Source organism: Fringilla coelebs (genome assembly GCF_963513975.1).
Source record: "Fringilla coelebs genome assembly, chromosome: 35".
Classification (NCBI taxonomy): Eukaryota; Metazoa; Chordata; class Aves; order Passeriformes; family Fringillidae; genus Fringilla; species Fringilla coelebs.
Genome location: NC_140061.1, coordinates 243,552 through 252,341, shown reverse-complemented (window position 1 = coordinate 252,341; position 8,790 = coordinate 243,552). Strand labels below are relative to the sequence as shown.

The following is an 8,790-nucleotide window of genomic DNA, read 5'->3' as shown; positions in this document are numbered from 1 at the left end:
GGGGGTCTCAAAAAGGGGGAGGGGCCAAAATTGGGGGTTCAAAAAAGGGGGAGGGGCAAAAATTGGGGGTCAATAAAAGGGGGAGGGGCCAAAATTCGGGGTTCAATAAAAGGGGGAGGGGCCAAAATTCGGGGTTCAATAAAAGGGGGAGGGGCCAAATTTGGGGTTCAATTAAAGGGGGAGGGGCCAAAATTCGGGGTTCAATAAAAGGGGGAGGGGCCAAAATTGGGGTGCAATAAAAGGGGGAGGGGCCAAATTTGGGGTTCAATTAAAGGGGGAGGGGCCAAAATTCGGGGTTCAATAAAAGGGGGAGGGGCCAAATTTGGGGTTCAAAAAAGGGGAGGGGCCACATTTGGGGGTCTCAAAATGGGGGAGGGGCCAAATTTGGGGTTCCCAAAAGGGGGGAGGGGCCAAATTTGGGGTTCAATAAAAGTGGGAGGGGTCAAATTTGGGGTTCAATAAAAGTGGGAGGGGTCAAATTTGGGGTTCAATAAAGGGGGAGGGGCCAAAATTGGGGGTCTCAAAAAGGGGGAGGGGCCAAATTTGGGTTCAATAAAAGGGGGAGGGGCCAAAATTGGGGTTTTTAAAAGTGGGAGGGGCCAAATTTGGGGTTTAATAAAAGGGGGAGGGGCCAAACTTGGGGTTCAAAAAAAGGGGAGGAGCCAATTTTGGGGGTCTCAAAAGGGGGGAGGGGCCAAATTTGGGGTTCAGAATAAGGGGGAGGGGCCAAATTTGGGGTTCAATAAAAGGGGGAGGGGCCAAATTTAGGGTTCAATAAAGGGGGAGGGGCCAAAATTGGGGGTCTCAAAAAGGGGGAGGGGCCAAATTTGGGTTCAATAAAAGGGGGAGGGGCCAAAATTGGGGTTCTAAAAAGTGTGAGGGGCCAAATTTGGGGTTCAGAAAAAGGGGGAGGGGCCACATTTGGAGTTCAATAAAAGGGGGAGGGGCCAAAATTAGGGGTTAAAAAAGTGGGGAGGGGCAAAAATTGGGGTTCAATAAAAGGGGGAGGGGCCAAATGTGGGGTTCAAAAAAGTGGGAGGGGCCAAATGTGGGGTTCAATAAAAGGGGGAGGGGCCAAAATTTGGGGTTCAATAAAAGGGGGAGGGGCCAAAATTGGGGTGCAATAAATGGGGGAGGGGCCAAATTTGTGGGTCTCAAAAAGGGGGAGGGGCCAAATTTGGGGGTTAAAAAAAGTGGGAGGGGCCAAATTTCGGGTTCAATAAAAGTGGGAGGGGGTAAATTTTGGGGTTCAGAAAAAGGGGGAGGGGCAAAATTTGGGGGTACCAAAAAGGGGGAGGGGCCAAAATTTGGGTTAAAAAAAGTGGGGAGGGGCCAAAATTGGGGTTTTTAAGAGGGGGAGGAGCCAAATTTGGGGTTCAAAAAAGTGGGAGGGGCCAAATATGTTGTTCAATAAAAGGGGGAGGGGCCAATTTTGGGGTTCAATAAAAGGGGGAGGGGCCAAATTTGGGGTTCAATAAAAGGGGGAGGGGCCAAATTTGGGGTTCAGAAAAAGGGGGAGGGGCAAAAATTGGGGTTCAATAAAAGGGGGAGGGGCGAAATTTAGGGTTTTTAAAAGAGGGAGGGGCAAAATTTGGGGTTCAATAAAAGGGGGAGGGGCCAAATTTGGGGTTCAAAAAGGGGGAGGGGCCAAATTTGGGGTTCAATAAAAGGGGGAGGGGCCAAATTTGGGGTTCAATAAAAGGGGGAGGGGCCAAATTTGGGGTTCAGAAAAAGGGGAGGGGCCAAATTTGGGGTTCAGAAAAAAGGGGAGGAGCCAAAATTGGGGTTCAAAAAAGGGGGAGGGGCCAAATTTGGGGTTCAATAAAAGGAGGAGGGGCCAAAATTCGGGGATCAAACAAGGGGGAGGGGCCAAATGTAGGGGTCTCAAAAAGGGGAGGAGCCTCCCCAAAGGAGGAGGGGCCAAAATTGGGGTTCAATTAAAAGAGGGAAGGGCCAAAATTCGGGGATCAAAAAAGGGGGAGGGGCCAAATTTGGGGGTCTCAAAAAGGGGGAGGGGCAAAAATTGGGGTTCAATAAAAGGGGGAGGGGCCAAATAGGGGTTCAATAAAAGGGGGAGGGGCCAAAATTAGGGTTCAATAAAAGGGGGAGGGGCAAAATTTGGGGTTCAAAAAAGTGGGAGGGGCCAAATTTGGGGTTCAATAAAAGGGGGAGGGGCCAAACTTGGGATTCAAAAAAGTGGGAGGGGCCAAATTTGGGGTTCAGAAAAAGGGGGAGGGGCCAAATTTGGGGTTCAATAAAAGGGGGAGGAGCCAAATTTGGGGTTAATAAAAGGGGGAGGGGCCAAATTTGGGGTTCAATAAAAGGGGGAGGGGCAAAAATTCGGGGATCAAAAAAGGGGGGGGCCAAATTTGGGGTTCAATAAAAGAGGGAGGGGCCAAATTTGGGTGTGTCAAAAAGAGGGAGGGGCAAAAATTGGGGTTCAATCAAATGGGGAGGGGCCAAATTAGGGGTTAAAAAAAGGGGAGGGGCCAAATTTGAGGTTCCGAAAGAGGGGGAGGGGCAAAAATTAGGGGTTCAGAAAAAGGGGGAGGGGCCAAATTTGGGGTTCAGAAAAAGGGGAGGGGCCAAACTTGGGCTTCAAAAAAGTGGGAGGGGCCAAAAAAGGGGATCAGAAAAAAGGGGGAGGGGCAAAAATTGGGGTTCCCAGAAGGGGGAGGGGCCCCAAATTTTGGGGTCCCAAAAAGTGGGTGGGGCAAATATTGGGGTTCAAAAAAAGTGGTAGGGGCCAAAATTCGGGGATCAAAAAAAGGGGAGGGGCCAAATTTTTGGGTCTCAGAAAGGGGGAGGGGCAAAATTTGGGGTTCAAAAAAGTGGGAGGGGCTAAATTTGGGGGTCTCAAAAAGTGGGAGGGGCCAAATTTGGGGGGCTCAAAATGGGGGAGGGGCCAAATTTGGGGTTCCCAAAAGGGGGGAGGGGCCAAATTTGGGGTTCAATAAAAGGGGGAGGGGCCAAAATTCGGGGATCAAAAAAGGGGGAGGGGCCAAATTTGGGGGCTCAAAAACGGGGAGGAGCCAAATTAGAAGCATCCCCAAAAAGGGGGAGGGGCCAAATTTGGGGGTCTCAAAAAGGGGGAGGGGCACAAATTGGGGTTCAATTAAAGGGGGAGGGGCCAAATTTGGGGTTCAATAAAAGGGGGAGGGGCAAAAATTTGGGTTCAGAAAAAGGGGAGGGGCCAAATTTGGGGTTCAGAAAAAGGGGGAGGGGCCAAAATTTGGCGTTTCCAAAATGGGGGGATAGGCCAAACTTGGGGTTCAAAAAAAGGGGAGGAGCCAATTTTGGGGGTCTCAAAAGGGGGGAGGGGCAAAAAAGGGGTTCAATAAAAGGGGGAGGGGCCAAATTGGGGTTCAATAAAAGGGGGAGGGGCCAAAATTGGGGGTTCAGAAAAAGGGGAGGGGCCAAATCCTCCCAAAAAAGGGGAGGAGCCATATTGGGGGGTGCCAAAAAGGGGGAGGGGCCCCAAAATTTGAGTTCCCAAAAAGGGGGAGGGGCCAATTTGGTGGGGGGGGGTCCCAAAAATTTGGGGGGGAGGGTCCCGAGATGAGGTGGGGGAGGGGCAAAAAGAGGGAGTGGGGGGGGGAGGGGATCGGAGCCCAAATGGGGGAGGGGTAAAAAGGGGTGGGGGAGGGGGGGAGACCCAAAAAATGGGGGGAGGGGCGGAAAAAGTGGGGGGAGGGGCGGAAAAACCATCGGGGGGAGGGGAAATTTTGGGGAAAAAAACCCAAAATTTGAGAGGGGGGAGGGGAAACCCCCCAAAAATGGAGCGGGGTGGGGGAGGGGCGGGCTCACCCCTCCCCCCACCGGCAAAGGACGCGCGGGGGTGGGGGAGGGGCGGGGCTATTTTGGGGCTCCCGAAAGGGCAAAGGGGACCCGAGAAGGTCACGGGGGGGGGGAGGGGAGGAGGGAAGGGGGGGGGTCCCCAGGGGGATATAAGGGGGAGCCCCCGGATCCCCCCGAGCCGCCCCCCACGGACTCCCCACGGTGAGTGAGAAACCCCAAAAACGCCCGAAATGAACCCAAAATCCCATTGGGGGAGGGAGGGGAAAAGAGGAGGGGAAATGGTGAAATGACCCCAAAAATGCTGAAATGACCCCAAAAATGGGGAAATGACCCCAAATCTGTGCTGGGGTGGCGGGAGGGACACCCCGAAAAAAAACCCCAAAATCCGCCTGGGGAGGGAGGAGAAAAAAACCCAAAAAAATCAAAATTGGGGTGGGAGGGAGAAAGAGCCCAAAAATGCCCTAAAATGGCCCCAAATCCCCTAAATTAGCCCCAAAATCCACCGGGATTGTGCCCAAATCCCTCCCGGACCCCAAAATCCTCCCGGGATTGTCCCCAAATCCCATCAGGGACCCCAAAATCCCCCGGGATTGTCCCCAAATCCCCTCAGGGACCCCAAAATCCCCCCGGGATTGTCCCCAAATCCCTTCAGAGACCCCAAAATCCCCCGGGATTGTCCCCAAATCCCCTCAGGGACACCAAAATCCCCCCGGGATTGTCCCCAAATCCCATCAGGGACCCCAAAATCCCCCCGGGATTGTCCCCAAATCCCCCCTGGGACCCCAAAATCCCCCCGGGATTGTCCCCAAATCCACCCCGGACCCCAAAATCCCCCCGGGATTGTCCCCAAATCCCTTCAGGGACCCCAAAATCCCCCCGGGATTGTCCCCAAATCCCTTCAGGGACCCCAAAATCCCCCCGGGATTGTCCCCAAATCCCCTCAGGGACCCCAAAATTCCCCCGGGATTGTCCCCAAATCCCTTCAGGGACCCCAAAATCCCCCCGGGATTGTCCCCAAATCCCCCCTGGGATCCCAAAATCCCCCGGGATTGTCCCCAAATCCCATCAGGGACCCCAAAATCCCCCGGGATTGTCCCCAAATCCCTTCAGGGACCCCAAAATCCCCCGGGATTGTCCCCAAATCCCCTCAGGGACCCCAAAATCCCCCCGGGATTGTCCCCAAATCCCCCCCTGGACCCCAAACTCCCCCCGGGATTGACCCCAAATCCCCCCCGGACCCCAAAATCCTCCCGGGATTGTCCCCAAATCCCCTCAGGGACCCCAAAATCCCCCCGGGATTGTCCCCAAATCCCCTCAGGGACCCCAAAATCCCCCCGGGATTGTCCCCAAATCCTTCCCGGACCCCAAAATCCCCCCGGGATTGTCCCCAAATCCCTTCAGGGACCCCAAAATCCCCCCGGGATTGTCCCCAAATCCCTTCAGGGACCCCAAAATCCCCCCGGGATTGTCCCCAAATCCCCTCAGGGACCCAAAATCCCCCCGGGATTGTCCCCAAATCCCTTCAGGGACCCCAAAATCCCCCCGGGATTGTCCCCAAATCCCATCAGGGACCCCAAAATCCCCCCGGGATTGTCCCCAAATCCCATCAGGGACCCCAAAATCCCCCCGGGATTGTCCCCAAATCCCATCAGGGACCCCAAAATCCCCCGGGATTGTCCCCAAATCCCCCCCGGACCCCAAAATCCCCCCGGGATTGTCCCCAAATCCCCTCAGGGACCCCAAAATCCCCCCGGGATTGTCCCCAAATCCCTTCAGGGACCCCAAAATCCCCCCGGGATTGTCCCCAAATCCCCCCTGGGACCCCAAAATCCCCCGGGATTGTCCCCAAATCCCCCCCGGACCCCAAAATCCACCGGGATTGTCCCCAAATCCCCTCAGGGACCCCAAAATCCCCCGGGATTGTCCCCAAATCCCATCAGGGACCCCAAAATCCCCCCGGGATTGTCCCCAAATCCCCCCTGGGACCCCAAAATCCCCCCGGGATTGTCCCCAAATCCACTCAGGGACCCCAAAATCCCCCCGGGATTGTCCCCAAATCCCATCAGGGACCCCAAAATCCCCCCGGGATTGTCCCCAAATCCCCTCAGGGACCCCAAAATCCCCCGGGATTGTCCCCAAATCCCATCAGGGACCCCAAAATCCCCCCGGGATTGTCCCCAAATCCCATCAGGGACCCCAAAATCCCCCCGGGATTGTCCCCAAATCCCCCCCGGACCCCAAAATCCCCCCGGGATTGTCCCCAAATCCCATCAGGGACCCCAAAATCCCCCCGGGATTGTCCCCAAATCCCATCAGGGACCCCAAAATCCCCCCGGGATTGTCCCCAAATCCCCTCAGGGACCCAAAATCCCCCCGGGATTGTCCCCAAATCCCATCAGGGACCCCAAAATCCCCCCGGGATTGTCCCCAAATCCAACCCGGACCCCAAAATCCCCCCGGGATTGTCCCCAAATCCCCCCCGGACCCCAAAATCCCCCAAGATTGTCCCCAAATCCCCCCCGGACCCCAAAATCCCCCCGGGATTGTCCCCAAATCCCTTCAGGGACCCCAAAATCCCCCCGGGATTGTCCCCAAATCCCATCAGGGACCCCAAAATCCCCCGGGATTGTCCCCAAATCCCCTCAGGGACCCCAAAATCCCCCCGGGATTGTCCCCAAATCCCCTCAGGGACCCCAAAATCCCCCCGGGATTGTCCCCAAATCCTTCCCGGACCCCAAAATCCCCCCGGGATTGTCCCCAAATCCCTTCAGGGACCCCAAAATCCCCCCGGGATTGTCCCCAAATCCCTTCAGGGACCCCAAAATCCCCCCGGGATTGTCCCCAAATCCCCTCAGGGACCCAAAATCCTCCCGGGATTGTCCCCAAATCCCATCAGGGACCCCAAAATCCCCCCGGGATTGTCCCCACATCCCTTCAGGGACCCCAAAATCCCCCCGGGATTGTCCCCAAATCCAACCCGGACCCCAAAATCCCCCCGGGATTGTCCCCAAATCCCATCAGGGACCCCAAAATCCCCCCGGGATTGTCCCCAAATCCCCCCTGGGACCCCAAAATCCCCCCGGGATTGTCCCCAAATCCACCCTGGGACCCCAAAATCCCCCCGGGATTGTCCCCAAATCCCCCCTGGGACCCCAAAATCCCCCCGGGATTGTCCCCAAATCCACCCTGGGACCCCAAAATCCCCCCGGGATTGTCCCCAAATCCCCTCCGGACCCCAAAATCCCCCGGGATTGTCCCCAAATCCCTTCAGGGACCCCAAAATCCCCCCGGGATTGTCCCCAAATCCCCTCAGGGACCCCAAAATCCCCCGGGATTGTCCCCAAATCCCCTCAGGGACCCCAAAATCCCCCCGGGATTGTCCCCAAATCCCCTCAGGGACCCCAAAATCCCCCCGGGATTGTCCCCAAATCCCCCCCGGACCCCAAAATCCCCCCCGGACCCCAAAATCCCCCGGGATTGTCCCCAAATCCCTTCAGGGACCCCAAAATCCCCCCGGGATTGTCCCCAAATCCCTTCAGGGACCCCAAAATCCCCCGGGATTGTCCCCAAATCCCTTCAGGGACCCCAAAATCCCCCCGGGATTGTCCCCAAATCCCCCCTGGGACCCCAAAATCCCCCGGGATTGTCCCCAAATCCCTTCAGGGACCCCAAAATCCCCCCGGGATTGTCCCCAAATCCCCCCTGGGACCCCAAAATCCCCCCGGGATTGTCCCCAAATCGCCCCCGGACCCCAAAATCCCCCCGGGTTTGTCCCCAAATCCCCTCAGGGACCCCAAAATCCCCCGGGATTGTCCCCAAATCCCCCCCGGACCCCAAAATCCCCCCCGGGATTGTCCCCAAATCCCCTCAGGGACCCCAAAATCCTCCCGGGATTGTCCCCAAATCCCCTCAGGGACCCCAAAATCCCCCCGGGATTGTCCCCAAATCCCTTCAGGGACCCCAAAATCCACCGGGATTGTCCCCAAATCCCCTCAGGGACCCCCAAATCCCCCGGGATTGTCCCCAAATTCCCCCCGGACCCCCAAAATGACCCCGAAACCCCAAAATCCCCCAAAATTGACTCAGAACCCCCAAAATTTCCCCCTCGGCTCCCCCGGAACCCCAAAAATGGCCCTGAACCCCCAAAATTTCCCCCCGGGAACCCCAAAAATCCCACCCTGAACCCCCGAACTGCTCCTGGACCCCCAAAATCCCCCCAAAAACCCCAAAGCGACCCCAAAACCACCAAATGGAATCCCCAAAAATTACCCCGAACCCCAAAATTGATGCCCCAAAACTGACCCTGGACCCCAAAAATCTCCCCAAAAACCACTCCCCGAACCCCAAAAACCCCTGAGGCGCCCCATAATTCGCAGGGTAACCCCTCAAAAACCCCAAAATCCCCTCAGGACCCCAAAATCCCCCCCGGGAACCCCAAAATCCCCCCGGGAACCCCAAAACCCCCGGTGGGCCCCACCGTGACTCAGCTCGCGGCGTTGCCCTTTTAAGGCTCCGCCCATTAGGGGCGGACGCGCGGTGACGTCACCAGCGCAAGCCCCGCCCACAGCCGGCGATCGCCGCAGCGGAGCTGAGGTGGGGGCGGGGGGGGGGGCGGAATTTTGGGGTGAAAAAGGGAAAATTTGGGGCCGGGCGGGGAATTGTGAGGGAAAAAGGGGTGAGGGTGGAATGGGAAAGGCGGGATTTGGGCAGAAAGGGCGAAATTTGAGGGGAAAAAGGCGAATTTTGGCGCTCGGGGGGGAACGTTTTGGGCGGTTGGAGGAAGTCGTGAGGGGAAAGGCGCAGGTTTGGAGGGGAAAAGTGCCGGGTTTGAGGGAAAAAAGTGGATTTTGGGGTGAAAAGGGCGGATTTTGAGGAGTGGGAGGAAATGCTGAAGTTAAAAAGTGCAGGTTTTGAGGTGAAAAGTGGTGGTTTTGAGGTGAAAAGTGCAGATTTTGAGGTGAAAGGAGCGGATTTTGGGCTCTGGGGCAGATT

The 8,790-nt window shown here is 56.5% G+C and overlaps 1 protein-coding gene across 2 annotated transcripts in view; it reads left to right on the top strand.

The window, feature by feature from the left end:
• Positions 1–3,927: 3,927 nt before the first annotated feature.
• Positions 3,928–8,790, top strand: part of LOC311164693 (fructose-bisphosphate aldolase A) — a 34,344-nt gene continuing 29,481 nt past the window's right edge. Inside the window, exon 1 of one of the 2 annotated variants that reach the window (XM_084224237.1) lies at positions 3,928–3,999. The gene's annotated coding sequence lies outside the window, so the exon portion shown is untranslated. Of the gene's footprint in view, positions 4,000–8,345; positions 8,392–8,790 lie in introns of those variants that run through there. The other variant, XM_084224238.1, reaches the window with a different exon arrangement.